Raw genomic sequence first — 7,564 nt, forward strand, 5'->3', positions numbered from 1 at the left:
TGCAGAAGAAAACCCAAACTCCATCAATTGTTTCATAACACTCAGCTTCCAGATAGTGGACTCTTCAAAAACAGAGCAGTAGCACCAGAATAACTTGAAAAAGGCAGGTCACAGCATAAGGGAACTGTCTTTGTTGATCTTCTAGGTGAGGTATTTATTTCAGCTAGAAGTAGAAATATGCTGCTGTAGAAAAAAATGACAGAAAGGGGAAAAGGCAAGATTTACAGTTTGGGAGTAGGTTTTATTCCTTTATATCTTTGGGAAGAGGACGGGAGTGGGGGGGGGGAAACAAAAAACCAGAAGAGCTGGCAGTTTTCTTCTACCTCTTTTTTTTCTCCCTCAATTAATTTATTCCTTTGATTTCCTTACAAAGAACTGGGGATATGCAGTATATTCAGCTAGTAAAACATTCCAAAGTCATCTGCAAATATGAAACAAACTTTATTACTGGAGGAACGCAGGCAATTTGCGTGACAATGAAGCATGCAGATTTGCAGGAGATTCAATTAGCTTGTATTTTCTGTGAGCTGCCTTAAAAAAAAAAAAATCCTTACACACTTGTATTGTTGCTTCCTGAGCTAAAGCTTTGAGAAACTGTTGGAGCTAGAAAGTCTGTTTAGACCTAGTGCTTATTTTAATGTGTGGGTTGCTCTTTTTTTAGTAATTTCAATTCTTTCCTTCAGAGAAAGTCAAATATAAGCAGAATGCATTCATATTAATATACTATTGGTATACTTACACTGACTGAATTAAATTGCATCCTCATTTTTGAGGACAGTAGCTAAGTTTAACAAATGCTGTCAAAGCCAGATGTCAGGGTGCTGCCTTTTTAACGCACCCAAGTTTAAGCATCAGGTTTTCTTGTCAAACATTTTCAACAAATCAAACATTTTCAAAATGTCTATATTAATTATATAACCTTTCTGATGAAAACGCTCATAGCATTGCTTGCTCAATTCCATGCAATTCACCTCTAAAAGGTAAAAATTTAAAATATACTAGTTCAGCTGAGAACAAGTTTTATATATGTGATGCTCTATATAAACTGTATTATTCAGCAAACACTTTGAGTTCTATTGCATTTCCCATTCATGAAGCCTAAGGTGCTGGAGTTCAGATACTGAGAAAGCTTCATCCTGTACTGTCTTTACTGCATTCTGCTTGATGTGTGAAAGAAGCACCTGTTAAAGCACTGCTCCAACCACAAGGCTTTTGTTTACTACTTTTATTTTCTGCTTAGAATCCCAAATATTACAAGTCAGAAGGAAAAGCACCAAACTGCTCAACATGAGTACCTGAGCCAAGACCAAAGGCAAACATAGCTCACAACACTCATCAGCGTGTTTGTACAACAGCAGTACAGGTAACACAACACTCCACAGAGCAGCTCCGGGAAGTGGCACTTTTTGTGAATTATAACCATTTGTACACCAATGCAAGCACGTTGGAATACCATACAAAAATATACAGAAGTGTTTCTTTAGCAGGGGATTTGCTATACAGTGTCCTTTAATTCATGCACACTTAGGTTTAAAAAAAAAAAAAATTGAAGTACACACTGCAGCCAGGGAAACCACTAAACAAAACAGGAACATCCCAGAGTAGCTCCCAATCAAGTTGCCCTCAATTACAAGAATAAAGTATCCAAATGCAGTTTTTAAAGACTATGAGATTTCATCTTCCAGTAATTACAACATTATCCGAAAATACCTCTCCTCCAAGGTTTTCTCAGCATCTCACAAGACAAGGACTTTGCCAAAGTTTATGATATATGGCATGATCTGTAAGAACTTCTTTCTAAATATTTTTATAAGCACAATAATTTGCTATAGCATTATTCAAACATTTATGGACAAGACCCTGCCAACATCTCTAAAAACCTGTAAATATTAAGTTCCACGTACAACATCAGATTTATGGTAGCTATGTAAGAACTGAAAATGGAGGAAGAGTTAAAACCTTCCAAGACAGATTGCTTGAGAAATTGTAAGATTGTTCCCAAAGTTACAGATGTTTTCTTCGAAGTTTTAAGTCCTTTCACAACCAACAAATCCTTCCCTCCCCACTAATCACCCAAACCACATGTTTTGGCCAACATTATTCTGTCTTTGTGCTTAAAGAAATAAAATAAAAGGTCAGTGGGGAATCAAGTTACACAGTTTTTCTTGAGTTATCATCATACATAAAGACCTTAAAGGTAGTTCTACCCTCTCTATGGTTTCAATACTAGAATCTTCCAGTGGCTAGAAAATCACCAATGGCCAGGATGGCTAAAACATCATCACAAAATAAAAAGTGAGGTGACTGGAATGAGTTTTAGGAATCCTAAGCCAGCATATTGAAGGAAGCAGCAGGGAAGACACAAAGATTGTGTGTTCCATGTTGTGCCACAGCAGCAGCACTGTGGCACTCATACTGAAGTTGGTGCTCAGTCAAAAAAAGTTTTTTATAACTTTGCTGTGTATTGCTTCGAAGCAGCTCTGTGACCAGCTGATGTGCAGTCATTTGTGTGCAAATCTAAAATACCCACAGTACAACAATAAGCTCTGAGATGGCATCACTTTCCAAGGTTCAGTGCTATGTGCTGCTAATATGGGGAGGGGGGGAAGTCAGAATTTGGGGGGTTTGTTCAAAATACACAAAGAATCCTCTTGAGACAAATAAGGAAAGCCAGTGGTGGCTTTTCCTGAGCTTTTTGTATTAAAAAATATACATATGAAATCCTTCTACTATATTAAAACAAGATTTTAATTTGTTAAGTATCGCTAGTTTTCTTTAATGAATTAGGGGGGGAAAGTATATTTTTTCCTCCAAAAAAGGGAACCTACATGTGAATTTTCAGGGATTTATATATGAATATTTTTCCTAAAATGTAAAATTTAGTATTCAAAACTTCTGGAGCCTTAACACAAACAATCAGCCCCACTCCTGTCTAGTTTTCTTCTCACACTGGTGAAGATTTTGCTATTCAATGGCTTAAATACAGTATTTTGCTTAAACTACAATTAAGAGGAATTTTTTTTTTGAGTAATAAAGATCTAAATGTTTAAAAATAATTTGACACACAGACTTCAAAGCTGAGACAGATATATGCAACTAGTTTTCCTTCCTTATTTTTCTTTTGGTCACAACAGAAAGGCTTGAAAAATTCAGGTCAGCTATAGCCTTCTGACTTTGGTTGGTGTGATTCCAAAAAAAAATATGCTGTACATGTCATAAACCTTCATTTCTCTAAGTGCAAAATGGGTTCAAAATAATTTTTAAAGCATTTTCCCCAGATCAAGTTTCAGTATGATCCACACAAATATTTTTGGTCAACATCAAAAATCAAATATAAGGCTATGGAAGTCCATAGGCTACAGTTAGAGTGTATTCATTTACTGGTTTAAGGCACAGTACATTTATTTATTTTTTTCTCTAGAAAGCTACAAGTTTAAAGTCACAGTGAGAAATTTCACATTTCAGTTTTGGTCTGGCACTCTAAATTATATGTGTCCTGTCTACTACCTGTAGACTTCTGCAAAGTATTCCAGCTGTCAGGTGCTGCAGCCTCAAATCCTGTTTCCAAACTCAGAGTGAAGGAGGTGGAAAATACTGAAGCCTGAACTGATCCCAAAATAATGCACTTAGCCTTTTGTGAAAAATAAACATCAACACACTTGCACATTTGATACTTAGATATACCCTGAAATTATTTAAGTTGGAGAGGGGAAATAGTCTTGGCTGGTGTTTCAAACAACAGGAGTCTATAGGACACGGCTGCTGCACTTCCTCCCAGGTCAGTCAGAGTTCCCACTGTTCTGGGAACATCCTGCTTGGCACTAAAGGGCAGGGACACTGCAGACCAAAGAGCTGCATGTGGAAGGAGGACCTGCAATGATGTGCCACAAGTAACAAAAATTATGACGTTCACCACTCTTGGTTTTTAGAGACAAACTCAGCTCTGACACCACACATTCCTACAGAATCCAGAGCACAACCTGCCAGTAACTGTAGAGAGGACATGCTTACAAAGGTTTTTAATGACAGCATGAGTAGCAAAACCTGTCTACATTTAATGCAGAAAGAAACCTTAAATCTTAAGAAAATGAAAGTCAAAATATCACAGCTCAGGTTTTCATCCTACAAGGCAATAAGCACATATTTGAGAAAGTTAGATGCTTAGACACCTTAAAAACTGAGGGCTGGGCAGATTTGCTTAAGAGCTATGGAATTTTCTCTCTAAATGGTTAAAATTCATTTTTAAAAGCAGCAGTGTCTCTTAATAAGACAAAGTGTGTAATTTTTACTTGAGTTTGAGGAGAGATGATCTGATTAAAAGCTTTGAGCACATTCTTCCATAAATAAAAATATACATCAAAGTACAGACTTTGCAAAAGTTTTTAAATTTTTTAAGACTTTGTGGATTCTAATATTCTATTTTAAAGTTCTGGCTTTTAAAAAAAGGTAGAAATTGTACTTTAAAATAAAAAAATGGATTAATTTTGAATTGTCCTTCACTGCCACACATTTCCTAGAGGCCATACAACAGCAGTATGTAGCTTTGGTGACACAAGTATGTCTCCCCTAAAGAAACAGTGATGAAAATTTTATATTTTACAGTACAGTGCTAAATGCTTACAAAAGCTACACTGATTGTCTCCCCCTCAAAAAAGATGCAAAAAGTCAAAGCTGTAAATTAAGTGAGAAATATTCACCGTTAAGACATTAAATAGAAAATAAGCATTAAGAATTCAGTATACTTTGCAACTAACAATTTTCTAGTAGCTTAGTGATTTAGAACAACAGCACAATTCTGTACAGACTCTACAACCACTTCCAAAAAACGTTTACAGAACTCAGAGTATTAAAGGTCAGTAAATGGCTGGTTTTAGCTCAGAATAAATACAACAAAAGTCTAAACACACTCAACCTCGTATTGAAATAAACTTGCTTCAAATGAAAGTTTCTCAAATGTTTACATTTATTAATAGCTACATAATGGACTTTATTCTGTGCTGTCAGATGTATCAGATTTATCAGACTTCAGAAAAACACTGAGTTCATCACTTGTTACTGGCAAACACACAGAAAATGAGATGTATCAAACACTGACATATGTAATGCTTTTGAGGTTCAAGGTCAATACATTTTATTTTATTAATCACTGACTTTAAAGTTAGTCCAATTAGGTTATAGATGAAAAATTCACTTAAGACATACCAGCAGTCCCTATGCCTTCTACAGTGTATTACTACTGCACAGCTTAGGGTTTTGTTGTTATTCATCTGTTTCGAAATGCAGCAAATTAATACTAAGGAACAATTTGCTACATGAATTAGCTCATTCAAAACCAAAATCAGGGCAGAACTCTAAATGTCATAAATAATATTAACCAAAATTCCAGTTACTGCAGTTCTTGGAAATAAAACATACAAAGAAACCTCCCACCAACCCCCACCCCATCCAATCCTCTTTCAACAGGATGCCAAAATGTGACCCACTGCAACCAACTTTTAAATCACAACTAAAAAGATTAGCTTTGGACAACATTAATTCACTCAGTTCCAAGGTACATTTGGTAATTCCAGTGAAGATGGCAGTTTTTCCTTATCAGACACATAGAGACTTTATATGAAGTGTTAGCTAAATGTGTCATTGCAGCATGATGTGACTGTGAGGAGTATGTTTGATGACATCAAGCAGAAAAGATTATAGACTTCAACAGTAATTTCAGGGTATAAAACTATCACTATCACTCATTAAATCTCTCCCTGTCAAAGAAAGATTCTGCTGTACCAAAAGTTAGTGGCATTTAGTATTTTAAGTTCTTACCCTGTTTCCTCATTCTGTTTCTGATAGCACATTAAAAAAAAATATTAGAGCCACATAAATAGTTCTTATTTTGAATACATCCTGAGATCCAAACCCTTAAAATTTGCGCCTTGATGTCCTCCCACACAGTCTAGATAATCTAAAATTTTAGAATAAAGTGGAATTTCATTGTAATTAAAGGTAGTAAGAGCCATTATAATGTATTTGCCAAAAGCTGTTTTATAAATGTAGCCCACTCATAATAAAGGATATTTCAGTACTATTTACATCTCATTACATATGCAATTAACAGTGTGTGTGTGTATATATATATATATATATATATATATATATATTGGGTTATCCTACATTTCTGATGAAATGGTACTCTGAGCAGTGGCAGAACTACAGACAAACAATCAACAACGAGTCATTGTATTTTACCTGAAAAACAATCTCAAACTGTTAGAACATCTAGTCCTTTTCAGAATGACAAGTAGGATAATTCATCCTATCTTAGAATGGAATGAATTCTAAGACTTCTTCTAATCCTATTACCATCAATTGGTTATATGGCAAATCTAATTGGGATTAGACTCCTAATCTGCCAAACATCTGAAGTTGTCCAGAGCACGATCACTGCACAATCCAGGTGCATATCCCTGACAACAGTTTAAATCTATTAAATGGCACACAATGCATTTAAATTCAAATAGGAGAAAGACTTGCCCTCCTTTCCCCAGTAAAGATAAACCCATTCTGAGAAAAGAGTGTTGAGGGAAATGTGAAAATCCTGTAATCTGGGATCTCAGACTCAGGATTATACCTATTCCTACCTCCAACCTGAAAATCAGCCAGGAATATACACAAGATATTGGAACCCACTTTACGAAGAGTGCTAACAATCATCAATAGAGCTCCAGTTTAAAAAAAAAAATCATTAAATGAAAAAAGAAAATTTGTGTTATCCTATGATGCTGCAATTCAGTTGGTTTCACTTTCTGGCACATTTTGAAAGCTGTCAAAGACACTAAATATCGAGTCTGCTTCATTTCCAACAGTTCCAACAAAGGGATTCATACAGAAAAAGCGTGTTAAGGTGGCAAAATAAAACCAGAAGTAAAATTGAGTCGTAAGCCAAATGGACCATGAAAGTCAAGTAAAACTATCTTCCACAGAAATCAGAGCCTGCACATTTCACAGCCCTTTGCCAGCCCTAATGCCACCATCTTTCACTGACAGCCATTTGCAAGTAAAATGCTATTCTTCTATGTCTGAACATCTATTTCTAGTTAAACCAACTGGTTCATTTAGCTACAAGTATACTAAGTCACACAAATTATCTTATATACATATACTGTAGCATACATTTGATTAGAAAATACCAAGATATAATCTATTCTAATAACTTTTCTGATTTACAAACACTATATATAATCTAACCTTTTTAAAAAAGGTTAAGACTAGGATACCAGCACACAGATTACTGATAACAGTGACAGTGGTTTGGCTAACTACAATACCCTTACTCATTTACAGCACTTTTAATGACTTACTAATAACTTGAACTGCTGACTTGGATGTAAGCAAATAAAACACACGTGACTTTCTTCACGTTTGTCCTTTATTTTGGAAAGTCACTGTGTGAATTAAATCTTTCCAGCCAGCTCAAAGGAATTGACTCTAGCAACACGTTAGAAATAAATGAGGCACTTTAGGCAAGATTATTAAGATATGATGGAATTAATGGGCCAGGCTGGCTGTACTACTG

This window comes from Cinclus cinclus, chromosome 9 (assembly GCF_963662255.1).
Source record: "Cinclus cinclus chromosome 9, bCinCin1.1, whole genome shotgun sequence".
Taxonomy (NCBI): domain Eukaryota; kingdom Metazoa; phylum Chordata; class Aves; order Passeriformes; family Cinclidae; genus Cinclus; species Cinclus cinclus.